Source organism: Cetorhinus maximus, chromosome 5 (assembly GCF_964194155.1).
Source record: "Cetorhinus maximus chromosome 5, sCetMax3.hap1.1, whole genome shotgun sequence".
NCBI lineage: Eukaryota > Metazoa > Chordata > Chondrichthyes > Lamniformes > Cetorhinidae > Cetorhinus > Cetorhinus maximus.
The window spans coordinates 166,104,274-166,120,982 of NC_135883.1; the positions used below are offsets into that span (position 1 = coordinate 166,104,274).

The 16,709-nt window shown below is 43.5% G+C and overlaps 1 protein-coding gene and 1 pseudogene across 2 annotated transcripts in view; both read right to left on the reverse strand.

Annotated features, from left to right (window-relative positions):
* Window positions 1-16,709, reverse strand: part of LOC144680423 (uncharacterized) — a 132,015-nt gene that overhangs the window by 110,045 nt on the left and 5,261 nt on the right. Inside the window, exon 2 of the mRNA XM_078541390.1 lies at window positions 4,305-4,384. The gene's annotated coding sequence lies outside the window, so the exon portion shown is untranslated. The remainder of the gene's footprint in view (window positions 1-4,304; window positions 4,385-16,709) is intronic.
* LOC144681072 (cold-inducible RNA-binding protein B pseudogene) lies at window positions 11,174-12,748 on the reverse strand (annotated as a pseudogene). The gene has a single exon (XR_013576680.1). The product of XR_013576680.1 is annotated as a cold-inducible RNA-binding protein B pseudogene (transcript).

Below are 16,709 nucleotides of genomic sequence, written 5' to 3' on the forward strand. Positions count from 1 at the left end.
CAGTTGACATTGAGTCCTCATGACCCTTCAACAGAACTAAGTAAAAATAGGAAAGGGGTGAAATATAAGTTGGTTTAAGGGGGGGCGGATGTTGGGACAAGAAGCCAGTGATAGGTGGAGATAACCAAAAGATGTCACAGACAAAAGGTCAAAGAGGTTTTGAAGGTGGTGATATTATCTAAAGGAATGTGCTAATTAAGGGTAGAAAGCAGGACAAACAAGGTACAGATAGCTCTAGTGGGGTGAAGGAATACTAAAAAGGCCAAAAGGTAGAGATAAAACAATGGATGGAAATACATTTAAAAATAATGGAAATAGGTGGGAAAAGAAAAATCTATATAAATTATTGGAAAAAACAAAAAGGCGGGGGGAAGAAACGGAAAGGGGATGTGGATGGAGGGGAGAGTTCATGATCTAAAATTGTTGAAAATATTCAGTCCGGAAGGCTGTAAAGTGCCTAGTCGGAAGATGAGGTGCTGTTCCTCCAGTTTGCGTTGGGCTTCACTGGAACAATGCAGCAAGCCAAGGAGGGACATGTGGGCATGAGAGCAGGGTGGAGTGTTGAAATGGTAAGCGACAGGGAGGTCTGGGTAATGCTTGGGGACAGACCGAAGGTGTTCTGCAAAGCGGTCACCCAGTCTGCGTTTGGTCTCTCCAATGTAGAGGAAACTGCATTGGGAGCAACAAATGCAGTAGACTAAGTTGAGGGAAGTGCAAGTGAAGCGCTGCTTCACTTGAAAGGAGTGTTTGGGCCCTTGTACGGTGAGGAGAGGAAGTGAAGGAGCAGGTGTTGCATCTTCTACGGTTGCATGGGAAGGTACCGTGGGAGGGGATTGAGGAGTAGGGGGTAATGGAGGAGTGGACCAGGGTGTCACGGAGGGAACGATCCCTACGGAATGCCGCCAGCGGGGGTGAAGGGAAGATGTGTTTGGTGGTGGCATCATGCTGGAGTTGGTGGAAATGGCGGAGGATGATCCTTTGAATGCGGAGGCTGGTGGGGTGATGTGAGGACAAGGGGGACCCTATCATGTTTCTGGGAGGGAGGAGAGGGCGTGAGGGCGGATGCGCGGGAGATGGGCCGGACACGGTTGAGGGCCCTGTCAACCACCGTGGGTAGAAAACCTCAGTTAAGGAAGAAGGAGGAATGTCAGACGAACTGTTTTTGAAAATGGCATCATCAGAACAGATGCAATGGAGGTGACGGAACTGAGAATGGGATGGAGTCCTTACAGGAAGCGGGGTGTGAGGAGCTGTAGTCGAGGTAGCTGTGGGAGTCGGTAGGCTTGTAATGGATATTGGTGGACAGTCTATCACCAGAAATTGAGACAGAGAGGTCAAGGAAGGGAAGGGAAGTGTCAGAGATGGAGCATGTGAAAATGATGGAGGGGTGGAAATTGGAAGCAAAATTAATAAATTTTTCCAGGTCCCGACGAGAGCATGAAGCAGCACCAAAGTAATCATTGATGTACTGGAGAAAGAGTTGTGGGAGAGGGCCGGAGTAGGACTGGAACAAGGAATGTTCCACAAACCCCATAAAGAGACAGGCATAGCTGGGGCCCATGCGGGTACCCATAGCCACACCTTTTATTTGGAGGAAGTGAGAGGAGTTAAAGGAGAAATTGTTCAGTGTGAGAACAAGTTCAGCCAGACGGAGGAGAGTAGTGGTGGATGGGGATTGTTCGGACCTCTGTTCAAGGAAGCGGAGAGCCACCAGACCATCCCCGTGGGGGATGGAGGTGTACAGGGATTGGAAGTCCATGGTGAAGAGGAGGCGGTTGGGGCCAGGGAACTGGAAATTGTTGATGTGACGTAGGGTGTCAGAGGAATCACGGATGTAGGTGGGAAGGGACTGGACAAGGGGAGAGAGAGAAAGGAGTCAAGATAGCGAGAAGTGAGTTCCATGGAGCAGGAACAGGCTGACACGATCAGTCTGCTGGGACAGTCCTGTTTGTGGATTTTGGGTAGGAGGTAGAAGCGGGCCGTCCGAGGTTGGGCGACTATCAGGTTGGAAGCTGTGGAAGGAAGATCACCAGAGGAGATGAGGTCAGTGACAATCCTGGAAACAATGCCTTGATGTTCGGTGGTGGGGTCATGGTCCAGGGAGAGGTAGGAAGAAGTGTCTGTGAGTTGACACTCAGCCTCTGCGAGGTAGACGTCAGTGCGCCAAACAACAACAGCACCACCCTTGTCAGCAGGTTTGGTGACAATCTAAGGGTTGGGCCTGAGAGAACGGAGTGCAGTAAGTTCAGAGAGAGATCGGTTAGAATGGGTGAGAGGAGCAGAGAAATTGAGACGACTAATGTCACGCCGACAGTTCTCAATGAAAAGATCAAGAGAAGGTAAGAATCCAGAGGGAGGGGTCCAGGTGGAGGGAGAATATTGGAGGTGGGTAAAAGGATCTGTTGAACGGGGAGAGGACTCCTGCCCAAAGAAGTGAGCACGGAGACGAAGGCGACGGAAGAAGAGTTCAGCATCGTGCCGAGCCCGAAATTCATTGAGATGAGGGCGTAAGGGTATGAAACCAAGTGCTTTGCTGAGCACATTCAGCGTCGGAGAGGGGAAGGTCAGGGGGGTATGGTCAATACACGGCCGGGGCTGGGATTGGAAGACGGGATGGGGACAGAGGGACAGGCAGGGGTGGAGGGTCCTGGATGGGTGTTGGTGTCGATGAGTTGTTGGAGCTTGCGTTCCTTAGCACTTGAGAGAAAGAGAAAAAGTTTCTTGTTGAGGCGTCGGATGAGACGAAGAATAAAATGAAACTAGGGGCACGCGCAGCTTTGAAAAAGGGTGCGGCGGTGCTGCTGAAGGGAGAGGTCGAGTGTGTTCATGTGGCAGCGCATGGCACCGAGTGTGGATCTCAGAATGCGATGGGAACAGCAGTCCGAGGAGCGATGTATGTCCTCTACATTGGAGAGACCAAACGCAGACTGGGTGACCGCTTTGCAGAACACCTACGGTATGTCCGCAATCATTACCCAGACCTCCCTGTCGCATTTCAACACTCCACCCTGCTCTCATGCCCACATGTCCGTCCTTGGCTTGATGCATTGTTCCAGTGAAGCTCAACGCAAACTGGAGGAACAGCACCTCACCTTCCGACTAGGCACTTTACAGCCTTCTGGACTGAATATTGAGTTCAACAATTTTAGATCATGAACTCTCCCCTCCAACCCCACCCACTTTCCATTTCTTCCCCCTCCTTTTTGTTTTTTTCCAATAATTTATATAGATTTTTCTTTTCCCACCTATTTCCATTATTTTTAAATGTATTACCACCCATTGTTTTATCTCTACCTTTTAGCCTTTTTAGTATTCCTTCACCCCACCAGAGCCATCTGTACCTTGTTTGTCCTGCTTTCTACCCTTAATTAGCACATTCCTTTAGATAATATCACCACCTTCAACACCTCTTTGTCCTTTTGTCTGTGACATCTTTTGGTTATCTCCACCTTTCACTGGCTTCTTGTCCCAACACCCCCCACCCTTAAACCAACTTATATTTCACCCCTTTCCTATTTTTACTTAGTTCTGTTGAAGGGTCATGAGGACTCGAAACGTCAACTGTGCTCTTCTCCACCGATGCTGCCAGACCTGCTGAGTTTTTCCAGGTATTTCTGCTTCTGTTTTTGTTTTGGATCCGCAGTTCTTTGCTTTTATATCTTTCCTGATGTTCAGTACCCAAATTTGAATGCGTAACTCGAGACAAGACTATGTGTACAATGGAAGTGTAATCACCTCCCTTTTGCATTTCAGCCTCTCTTAGAAAAAGGCAAATATACCATTTGTCTTCTGAATGCTTTTTGTATTTGTACACCAGCTCACAGACATAGAATCACATACTAGCTTATAATCATGAATCATCAGGTGTACTGTGCATGTGTCAGCTCTTTGAAAAGGCTATCCAATTAATCCAACTTCCCTACATAGCCCTGTGTATTTTTCCTTTTCAAATTTAGATCTAAATCTCTTCTGAAAGTTACTTTCAAATCTGTTTTCAAAACCCTTTCAGCCACTGCCATTATGACGACAACTCGCCTTGCAAAATACATAAGTCATGTTTCCGAGTCTGGTTTTTTTGCCAATTTAAATTTTATCTCAAATCTGTCCCTGCTGGTTGCTGATCTTCCTGCTATTGGAAACAGTTTCTCCCTTTCTACTCTGACAAAAATCCTATAATTTTCTGCATTTCTCCCCCTTGTCAAAAAAAATGGAATTATATTTACAATTTTCTAATCCAAAAGCACTATTTCTGGATCAAGAGAGCTTTGTATAATTATTACGGAATGCATCAGCAATTTGCTCACCTATTTCTAGTAGTCAGGAATGGAAACCATCAGGTCCTGAAGGCTCTCTTACACTACTGGTGTTTTGTTCTCCTCTTCCACTGTGAAAACAAAGTGCTCATTTAACAAGTCCTCCACTTCTTTATGCTCATTAGGCTCACATGCCTCTATTTTTAATTAGACCCAGTTCCATTTAATAATGTTTATAAAAACATTGCTGTGAACTTAAATATCCCTTAAAGCTTTTTTTTCACATTTGCTTTGCCAAGCCCAGTACAGGCACAAAGATATTCCAAATTTTAAAGCTATATTTTAAAAACATGAACATAAAAACTGTTAAGATGGCTGCAGCATACCATGTAGCTTTTGGCATTTGAACGGTTGACCAATGTGGCCAAAAGATGATTAAAAAGAGGACCTGTGTGAAGGAACATCACAGCCACTTGTGAAACTCACATCCATCTCATTGTTTTAAGGATGGATCAAGACCTGCGGACAACGGGGTTTGTAGACAACTCATTAACCTCATTTCACCAGGGACATAAAGAAACACAGAAACTCAATTTTTTAATATTCATTCATGGGATATGGACATCGCTGGCCAGGCCAGCATTTATTGCCCATCCATAATTGCCCTCATTCAGAGGGCATTTAAGAGTCAACCACATTCCTGTGGGTCTGGAGTCACATGCAGGCCAGACCAATAAGGACAGGTTTCCTTCCCTCAAGGGAACCAGATGGGTTTTTACGACAACAACAATGATTTCGTGGTCATCAGACTTTTAACTCCAGATTTTTATTGATTCAATTTTCACCATCTGTCGGTTGTTATTTGAACCCGGGCCCCAGAGCATTACACTGGGTCGCTGGAACACGAGTCCAGTGACAATGCCATTATGCCACCACCTCGCCCGAATGGGTGTTATACAAAAGCAAAATGGATCCCACTGACCTTTCACTGTGTTTGGATGAGGGGCCATCACAATGCAAAGACTGCCTCAAGTTCTCAGTGTGAAAACCAAAGTGCAGGATAGTTATTGGTTATTAATTATTAATTAATTATTAATAATAGTTATGATTAACACACCACCTTTTTGGAAAAGGTAACAAGTCAGATGGGTGAGACAGTCATGTTTGTTGCCAGCTTTTAAAACAGTAAGAATCAGCTCTGCAGAGACATAAGAGACCAGCAGAAAGCCATTGAACCAGCAGCAGTCAATTAAGCAGCCAAGATAATACGCAGCCAAAACTTCAAAATGGGAGGACTCTCTCCAACCTCCTGGAAGTTCACTTGAGAACCAACATCTTAGCAATACAACTGCAAGAAGCCTCACAGCTTACTGAGAATTCTATGCTTTAAGACCTTTGCACTAGCCAAAGCATCAACTCATCTAAGAACCTTAGAGGGCCTACAACGAAAGAGACTGAAACAATCCCAAATTCTAACTTTGTTTTTTGAGAATGACAGCGTGGGAGACATTTTTAAATCTCCGGGGCAAGTCTGGGATAATAAATGACCTCTCTTATTTTAAAACTCACAAAGCAGCTTGCTGCTGGGATTATTTAAATTGGGGCAATGATTCCAAGGGTAAAATATACACACACCTGACATACAAAACAGTTTGATCACCATCAGTAAGAAAGCACAAAGTCTGACATTTATTTTTGCAACTTTACTATTTTTGTGTCACTTAGTTATTTTTTTTATATAGCTCGGTCTGCTGGACTTATTATTGCATTTGTACAAGCCTTTTCCTTCAGCTTGGTACTGTCACTTCATTTCTCACGCATGATTAGTTAACTACATGACAAGCTTTTGCTTTTTAGTGACATTTTACTGGTTTTGCACCATACCAAATATTTCTTTTAATACTTCCTACTGTTGCCTGTAGACACATCCATTAACAATTCAACCCAATTTACTGTGGTCAACTCATTTTTCATCTCTTGCCTTGGTCTGAGACTCCATTCTCCCTCTCAAACTCAATCATGTTGTGTCCAGAACAAAAACAGAAAATGCTGGAAAAACTCAGCAGGTCTAACAGCATCTGTGGAGAGAAAGACAAAGACAAAGACATATTGTGGCCAGAATTGCTTAAATGTTCTCTTGCTGTTAAGATTGTTAACAAAGTGTTTTGTTACTGATCTCTAAATCTAGTTTGGCTTGTGCCCATATGACTCTGGAAAACCATCTCAAAGATTTCTAGAAAATCATGAGGGGGTTCTATGGCGAAGATATTTAATTATTCTTTATTGATTGTGCTGTTCCAGTCAGTCTCCTAGTCAGTGAAAATTAAAATCTCCCATTTTTGCCAAATTCTTTTTCCTGCATGCTTCCCTGATCTCTGTACTTCTACTTTCCTTCCCACTCTCACTCAGACAATCTGGAGTTCTGCAGACAACTCCCAGTCTTACACTCTTTGTTATTCCTTTCTCACTGCTCTTACCAGATTGAAATCCCCTCTTTCAACAGCAGTTCTTGGGTCTTCGTCAAAATTGCTAATCTCTCTCCTTTCCCTGATCCTAAAGGCTGGAATATTCAGCTCCCAATCATGCCCAAGTTGTAGTCAGGTGTCCAATGGGCGACTAGATCATATCCTTTAAACACATTTGGGCTTCTCATTTATTTAATTCATGTTAAGTGCATTTCTGTACAGAGCTCTTTAGGGCAACTGACCATGTACCCTACTAATTTTTTCCATTTTTTAAAAGCTTAAGATGTGGATTTTCCCCTTCCACCCCATAATTAATTTAAATTTTTCCCTATCTACTTTTCACACAGCAACATGGGTGGCTGTCTGATTTAGGTGATAGCTATTCTGTCTGTACAGCTCCACCTAGTCTCGAAGGTGGCCTCAGTGCCTGAGACATCAGAAACTCAGTTCATAGCACTTTTGCCTCTGGTTTCAAGTCATACTTAAGGACTCGCAGCACAACAATCAGTATTGAGGGAGTGCTGCACCAGAGTTGCCGTCCTTCAGACGAGACCTTAAGCAGAGGCCTCTTCTGCCCACTCAGGTGAATGTAAAAGATCACATGGTGCTATTTCAAAGACGAGCAGGGGAAGTTATCCTGTGTTCCTCAGTCAGCATCTCTCAAAAACAATGGTTATTTTCACATTGCTGTTTGTGGGAGCATGCTGTTTGCAAATTGGCTGTCATATATTACAAAATACTTTTCATTTCAAAATTACTTCACTGGGTGTAAAGTGCTTTGAAATGTGCGGTGGTGGTGAAAGGTGCCATATAAATGCATGTTTTTCTTCAAGAATCAGTGAGCGACTGGCAGAATGTCAATCTTTCTATCTCTGCGGCATGTGGTTGGGAGTAATCCAGACTTTACTGCCCTGGAGGATCTGCTCTCTAACCTACAGTTTTTAAAGCTCCATAATCTTTTTACAGAACCTTGAACCTATTTCTATCCATGCCATTGGTTCTCACCTGTGTAACTTCTGGCTGCTCACTCTTACATTCTTGAACTTTTTGTGTCTGCTGTGTGATATTCTGAAAGACACTTACAAAGCAACATACTTTGGGACTCTGAATCTCATCCTCCCCAACTCGAGAATACCCCATAATAGCGACTCACCTGTACAGCTTACCATGGCCCTCAGCACCCAACATTCACTATTAACATTTTTGTTCATATCACCAGTGCCTAAACAGGTATACTTCTCAGCCCATTCCAGCTCCATCGATGATCATCATTCTACCCTCACCTGTTGCTTCCTGCCCTGATGGTGGTCATAGTCTTCATTTAGAGCTGCTCCATTCCTAGCAACATAATCACCCTCTGGAACAAATGCTTCAGAAAACTTTTTCATTCCTGAACATTCCGGACCACATCCAGATGCTTTTGAAGTTTTGCAACTTTCAACTGAAGAAGTGCATTCTGTGTAAACTTCATGTAGCAAAGTCTGTGGACCCTGACAACATTACAGCTGTAGTGCTGAAGAATTCTTGTGCTCTAGAACTAGCCATGAATTAGCAATTTGGAAAATTGTTCACAAAAAGCAAAGCAAATACAATCTGGCCCATTATCATCCCATTCATTAGCTAACTGATGGAAGGTCTCATCTAGTGTTATCAAGTGGCATTTACTCAGCCATAACCTGTTCACTAATGTTCAGTTTGTGTTCCACCTTGACCGCTCAGCTCCAGACCTCAACACAGCCTTAGTCCAACTATGGACAAAAAGAGCTGAATTCCATTGGTGAGACAAGGGTGACTACCTTTGACAAAATATGTAATTAAGGGGCCTCAGTAAAATCAGATTAATGGCAATGTGGAAAATTTCTACGCTCTAAGGAGCAATGGTTGTGATTGCTGGAGGAAATCATCTCAGGCCCAGGACATCGCTGAAGACTTCCTCAGGGCAGTGTCCGAGACCCAACCATCTTCAGCTGCTTCACTAATGACTTCTTCTCCCAGCATAAGATCTAAAGTGCTGATGATTGCTAAGTGTTCAGTTCCATTTGCAATTCCTCATAAATAACGAAGCAATCCATGGCTGCACATGGCACGATTTGGACACCATTCAGACTTCGGCTTCGACAGCACCATCCAAACCTGTGACATTTCTTACCCAGAGGAACAAGGGCACCAGGCACATGAGAACCCCATCACCAAAGTTTCTCCACCAAATCACAAAACAGCCATTGCATTATCCTTACTCACTTTTTGTTTCTTATGCATAAACCCACAAAGTGAATGTCAGCCAGCTGTACCACGAAACGCACATCACCTTGATACGTGGGTGCTAACACAGAGACATTGGTCAAAATCTAGTTTGTTGGGGGGAAAAGAGGAGCCTTTTTATCAGTTAGGATAGGATAGGCTGCTACTGCTCCCTGTGCTCAGCTAAGGTACATTGTACACCTGTACTTTCGCAATCAGCCATTCATCTCATTAAATGAGCAAATCCTGGTCTACTGTTAAGTACATTAATTCCAATATATCTAAGAAATTGTACATTTGGGTAGGAAAAATTAGACCATGTATTCCTTAGAAAAAGGAGTGTCCAAATGGGGTGGAGGTACAATACGATCTAAGGCCACGAATACACTATTACAATAGCAACGCACGTTAAAGAAGCCATAGAATATACAAATCCTTTCTAAAGAGATAGAAATGAAAGTGCAGAAGGCAGGTTAAACCTTTACAAAGCTTTAGTTAGACCAGACTTACACATGCCTGCACGTGGCAAGACCTGGACACTATTCAGACGTGCACAGTTCAGGTAGCCCTATTACAAAAAGGATACAGTATTGGAGAAAGTGCAGTTTTGAAAATATGAATATAGAACTGAGGAGGTTATTATTACAGAAGACTGAACCGAGAGATACCCTATTCTCTGAAAAAAGTTGACCCGATAAGAGGTCTTTAAAGTTACGAATGGGTTCAATAAGGTAGAGATGTTTTGAATTGTAAGGTGTCCAAAACTAGAGACCATAAATATAAGATGGTTATAAATAAGTCCACTAAGAATTCAGGAGAAACTTCTTTATCCAGAGAGTGGTGAGAAAGTGAAACTTGCTATCATGTTGATCATTTGAAGGAAGTGACATATATATATTTCAAGCAGAAGTTAGATAGGTAACATGTGAGAAAGGAACAGAAGGATATATTGATAGGGCAAGATGAGGTTTATATGGAGCATCAATTTGTTGGGCCCAATGACCCATTTCAGTTCTGCAAATTCTATGTAAAAGTCTGCTTTCATTAACATAGTTATGTGAACATTATTTTTCAGGTCAATCATGGACCTTGAATATAAATAATGTACAGCATGGTCAATGGGGCATTTCTCCAGGGAAAATCAAGCTGCAAGGACAGATTCTACACGATCTATCATGGTTTTCTGCACTTTGTACAATATTATATTCATGAGGCAGTACAAATATCTGACCCACAAGATCTCACCTATTCAGCATTACCACGTATTTCTGCAGCACCAAGCAAAGGAGAAATTAGAAAACGGTTTGACCAAAAAAGCTCGGTCAAAGAGGTAGGTTTTAAGGCATGTTTTAAATGAGAAGTTTAGGGATGAAATTCCAAAGCATGGGGCTTATATGGCTGATGACGCAGCCGCTGATGGCAAGTGATGGTAGTAGACAGAAGCCAAAATTGGAGACTTCTCAGAGTTGAAAGGCTACGAAACTACAGAGGGGAGAGGCGATGAAGTGATTTGAACATGAGGATGACAACTTTAATATCAAGAGATTGGTGGACTGGGGAGCCAATGTAGAACATCAAGCATAAAGGTAATAGGTAAACAGAGCTTGATATTTAGGATATGGACAGTGGAATTTTGGATGAGCTGCTTTACCAAGGGTGGAAAATGGGAGGCTCGTCAGAGTTCTCACCTGATTTGAATTTAGCTACAACTACTTTTGTTATCACATTGGCTGAAATCACCACTACTATCAAATATATTGCCAACAGAGTGGTTTAAGCTCACTCACACATGGACAAGGTCACTCAAATGATGTAATGGCAGCCACCCAATGGACAGCATAATAAAAAGCATCTTTGGAAAGGACACAGGACATAAGTTTAAACGGCTGGAGTTCTGATTCCTAAATGTTATTCAATCGTTTCACAATTGCAATTAATGTGGATCTTGTTAAATAATTTCACAATAAGAACTAATAATGCAGTGTTATTGCGTCTGCAAAGCAAATTTGAGATTGCTTTAAACAAGTATATGAAATAAGTCTATCCAATGATTTACCTTAGTCCTTGCAGTTTTCTTGAGCAGCACCACAAAATCTTCAGCATTTAAGAAAGAGAAATCAAATAATGGGAGGAGGCAAGTTTGGAATAAGAGGATCATCTTCAGGTTAATTTCCTTGGAAGGAATTTGAATGATTTATAACAAAGACAAGTCACTAGTATTCCTGAAGCTGCATTTTATTCAGATAAATCCACTGGCAAAGATTTGTCTCCCAAGTGGCAATGTTCTGTTCAAAGGATCATGCCAGTTGATGAAAGTACAACAAAAGACAATTGATTTTTAAAAATCAGTATACAGTTTTCAATAAATGAGTTTAAAACAAAAGACCAGTTTTCTTTCAAAGAGTCTTGAAATAAGTTACATGAAAACGTTGCTGCGAAGGGGGATCTTTCATTACTTTTCAGTGGCAAGGAAAATGACTCAAAAGGAATCGGGCACATTGCTGGCAACATTCAAATTAAGGTTTCCCCCACAAAAAAATAAGTTCCTAGAAGTCCCATGCCAATTTTCCAAGTGAAGATGTTTAAATTCATTCAAAGCCACAGGGCTTAATTATTTTTTTTAGAAATGTTCAATCTTCATAACGAGTTCATTTGAGTCAACAAGTGGATACAACGGATTCAATGAAAATCAGTTGATTAAAAGAAAAATAACTCGAGTGATCGTATTCTCGGAGACCAGTCAGTCATCTTAAGAATGGCAGTCCGGGTTCCCAAAGATAAGATGGTGCCGAAGGACGGGCCAGACAGTGGGAGTGAAGTGCTTTTCCGCGCTCTTTCATTCTTTGCACCGCATGGAATTGTGGAAAAATCTCACCAGAAAGCAAAACGATTTCGACAAATTCCAAAAGGAGCTGACGAAAGGAAACTCAGTGGCGATTTAAGTCGCCAATTTAAAGTCCAAATGAACATCGGTCTTATTTTAAAATAATATAGAAAACGACATGGTATTTGAGGTTCAGAGTCGAAAGCCCCGACAAAAGGCAGTACTCCAGGCTAAACAACAGGTAACAAGATTAAATCATGACAATGGTGAAAATGGGTTTCTAGCATTTTAACATAACAGGCAAATCAAATTCATCAGATACTGCTTTCTGCGGTTCCAAGAGCCATTTAATTAACAAGGTGGGAGGTTGATCCTGAATCTGGCAGAAATGCTTCTCTAGATTTGATCAGTCATAGTCCCTGTATGAGCGGCCTCCATAACCACCACCTTGGCTCTTGTACCCACCCGAATAGTTGTCCCGGTCTCCCGTATCGTACCGGCCTCCGCCGCTATAGCCGCTGCTCCTGTCACTATCCCAGTAGCCGCCGCCTCCTCTCCTGCGGCTACTGTAGCCGCCACCGCCTCGGCCTCCACCATACCCGCGGCCGCCTCCCGACTTTTTCTCGGCGTGACCCACGCGGATCTGCCGCCCGTCGATGGATTTTCCGTTCATCGCCTGCAGCGCGTCCCTGGCGTCCTCCGGGTTCTCGAAAGTGATGAAGCCGAAACCGCGGGACGTCATGGTGTCTCTGTCCTTAATCACTCTCACCTCAGAGATCTGCCCGTACTTGGAGAAAACCTCTTCCAGGGACTGCTCGTCTGTCTCGAAGTTGAGGCCGCCGACGAATAACTTTCCTTCTTCAGACATGGTGGCGGTGGCGGGGTTGCTGCGCACTTGAGTGTGTGAAGCTGCAGGAGTTGAAAATGGCGCCGGTCCCTCCACACAAACAGACAAAGAGGAAGCGGAGAGCGGAAATTGCCTCATATGAATGGCTCCTTGGCCGTTTCTCTCTTTTGTCTCTCTCGCCCCCTTTCGTTCTGTGTCGGGACAAGTTTTCCCCTCGGAGCGGCTGCAAAAGAATGAAAGCAGCGGCCAATGCAGGTAAAAGAACAAAAGGCATAAGGAGGAAAATAATTCATTTGTGACCCCAATACAACAAGTTAAGAGCTGGGAAAAGTGAACCCATTTGGACAAAAGAGCTGAATTCCTGAGGGAGAATGACTGCCATTGACATCAAGGCAGCATTTGACTGAGTGTAGCATCAAAGAGCGGTAACAAAGCTGGAGTCAGTGGGAACCAGTGGGAAAACTCTCCGCTGGTTGCAGTGATATCTAGCATAAAGGAAGGTGGTTGTTGGAGGTCAGTCATCTCAGCTCCAGGACATCATCGCAGGCGTTCCTCAACCCAACCATGTTCAGTTGCTTCATCAATTACTTTCCTTCCATCATATGGTCCAAAGTTTTTTTTTATTCATTCATGGGATGTGGGCTTCACTGGCTGGATATTGCTCATCCCTAGTTGCCCTTCAGAAGGTGGTGCTAAGCTGCCACCTTGAACCACTGCAGTCCATCATCATGACTTGGAAATATCCTTTCCTTCACCGTCAATGGGTCAAAATCCTGGAACTCCCTCCCTAACAGCAATGCGGGTGTACCCACACCACAAGGACTGCAGCGGTTCAAGCAGGCAGCTCACCACCATCTTATCACCAGCAATTAGGGATGGGCAATAAATGCCAACCTAGCCAGCGACACCCACATCCCATACATGAATTTAAAAAAATGTTTGATAAGACACACGGCATCATATTCTACAGTATTTGAACAGAATTACAGAAACTGCTCTGTGGTCGTGTTTATGTGCCACACCAGCCTCTTCCTCTCTTGTTTGTCCTTCGGAGTGAAGATGTCCTTGTTCAGCAACTAAAGTGTTTGGTGGGGTTCTGGTGCGTACATAGGTAACCGCTGAGGCTGATCTGCACTGATCTGCTGCAAGTGGGACAAGATACTGCAGATAATTGTGGGTTGGATGAGTTCATTGTTTGCTTTTTCTCTTGTGCTCTGTGATATGAGTTTGCTTTCGAAGGAGGCGGCACCATTTTTTAATTGGTTGCGCCAGGTGCAGCGATTCTGGGCAAGCTTCTCCCAGAATGCGAAGTCAATATCAAAACTTCGAAGTGAAGCCTTCATAATGTCCTTGAAGAGCTTCGGGTGACCATTATGAAAGCATGCCCCAGAATCAAACTCGCCATTGAAGATTCACTTTGGTAAGCTAGTGTCAGGTGTTCTTGCTCCATGAACAGCCCAACTTAATGGCAATTGGCTCCATTCAATATGTCTGATATATTACCCTGCATTCTGGTCTTCAGTACAGATCAAATAAAATGGTTGAGTTTTTTGTCATGACGCCGGTACACAGTCCAAGTCTTACATGCATGGAGCAAACTGGGAGTTCTATTGTTGTATAGACTTTGTTTTGTTGGCAGACTTATTTCTCTCCAATTCCCAGAATGATGTTCGAAGTCTGCTGAGGGCTACACTTGCTTTGTCAATTCTTGCATGTGTCTCGTCATCAATATAGGCAGCTCAACAGTGTCCTGCTGAGATATGAACTTATTCATTGCTGACAGGCTCTGGTCATGGAATGAAACCATGGGCTCGAGGTGGGGCTTTCCTGGAGCAGGCTGGTACACTATTTCAGTTTTCTTCATGCTGACGATAAGGCTCAAGTTGTTGTATACATGAGAGAACAAGTCCATGCTACATATCATGTCCACCGATGAACCAGCAGCTGGTGCACAGTCATTGGCAAACAGGAAGTTACGAATTATCTCCTTGGAGACCTTGGTCTTTGCCTGGAGTCATCTCAGACTGAGCAGCTTCTGTCCACGCGAAATCTAATTTCAATGCCAGGATCGCCATCATGGAAGGCATTGGACGTCTCAGTTTTTTTATTATTCATTTGGGACGTGGGCTTCGCTGGCTAGGCCAACATTTATTTCCCATCCCTAATTGTCCTTGACGGTGGTGGTGAGCTGCCTTCTTGAACCACTGTAGTCCCTGTGGTGTAGGTATACCAACAGTGCTGTTAGGGAGAAAGTTCCAGCACTTTGACCCAGCAACAGTGAAGGAATGGCGATATATTCCCAAGTCAGGATGGTGAATGGCTTGGAGGGGAACTTCCAGATGTTGGTGTTCCCATGTATCTGCTGCCTGTGTCCTTCTAGATGGTGGTGGTCATGCATTTAAAAGGTGCTGCTTAAGGAGCCTTGGTGAGTCCCTGCAATGCATCTTGCAAATGGTGCATACTGCTCCCACTGTGCGTCGGTGGTGGAGGGTGTGAATGTTTGTCGAAAGGGTGCCAATCCAGCAGGCTGCTTTGTCCTGGATGTTGTCAAGCTTCTTGAGTGTTGCAGCTAGGCAACATGAAGTGTCCATGACCCCACAAATGCCACAATATCAATATCATACATTAGGTGTACTTTTGAACTATTTACTATAAACGAGAGACTAGAAAGTAAGGTAGACTTACTCACCAACCAGCTCTTTCTCCTGTGCCTAGGAGCTAGTTGCAAACTTTTAATGTTTTTCCAAAATGCAGCTATTTACACACCTTTCTGAAAATTAGTGATTTAATCTGGCTATTTGCATACAGACCCTTAACGCAGATACTCACCATCCAAAGTGCTTCGTTATTATGATGTCACTTTTTTTTTTCCTCACTCGTCTTTCAAACTCAACACGGGCCGATTCCCAGCAGCTGACTTATGTGCCAGCTTCGGTATTCATGGGATCATCCTCCGCCATCTCCAGCTGATGCTACCACCAAGCACATCATCTTCTTTCCCACCCCCCTCCTTTCAGCATTCCAAAGGGATTGTTCCCTCTGTGATATCCTGGTCATCAATCACCCCAACACCCTGTTCCCTTCACACAGCACCTTTCATGCAAATACATTAGTAACACCTGCCATTTTACCTTTTCTCTCCTCACTGTCAAGGCCCCAAACATGCCTTTCAAGTAAAACAGTGATTTTTGTACTTCTCTGCATTTAGTATACTGTATTTGCTGTTCACAATGCAGTCTGCTCTACACTGGGGAGACTAAATGGAGATTGGGTGACCACTTTATGGAACATCTCTATTCAGCTCGTAAGCATGACCCTGAGCTTCCTATTCCTGTAGTAGCCTGTCATTTTTATTCCCCACCTTGCTCTCATGCTGACATTACTGTCTTTGGCCTAATGCAGTGTTCCAATAAAGCTCAACACAAGCTCAAGGAACATCACCTATCTTTCGGTTAGACACTTTGTAACCTTCCGGACTCAACACTGAGTTCAACAATTTCAGACCAAGCTCTGGCCCCATTTTGTTTCCTTTGCTTTGCATTTTTCAGTCTTACCCTTATTTTTCCCGTTTCTGCTTTTGAACGGCAGCTATTCATTACTTTGCCCTGTACACCTCCTCAGGACACATCTTTTGTTTCTTGTACCATTATCACTCTCTTCGTCTCGGCAAAACAATTTATTTTGTCATTTAATGACACCCTTCTTCCAGCTTATCACAGAACTGCTCTTTTCACCCACTTAAAATTTATTACATTTCTAACTTTTCCCAGTTCTAATGAAATGTCATTGACCTGAAACATTAACTCTATTTTTCTCTCCACAGGTGCTGCCTGACCTGGTGAGTATTCCCAGCATTCGCATGATTTTGCTTTTGTATAAATATTTCTGTTTTCTTGATTACCAGGCAATTAGATATTAAAAACAACTGTTTGAGATTGTCGCAAGTTGACAGTGTTCTAAATCAATCCTAAATTATAAACTACACAGTAGAATTGTTCAATTTGTTGGTGATGGATAGGGCACACCAGAACCCAAGCTGGTGAGGCCAATTGTCGCTGCCAATTGCTGTGCCGGCTGAG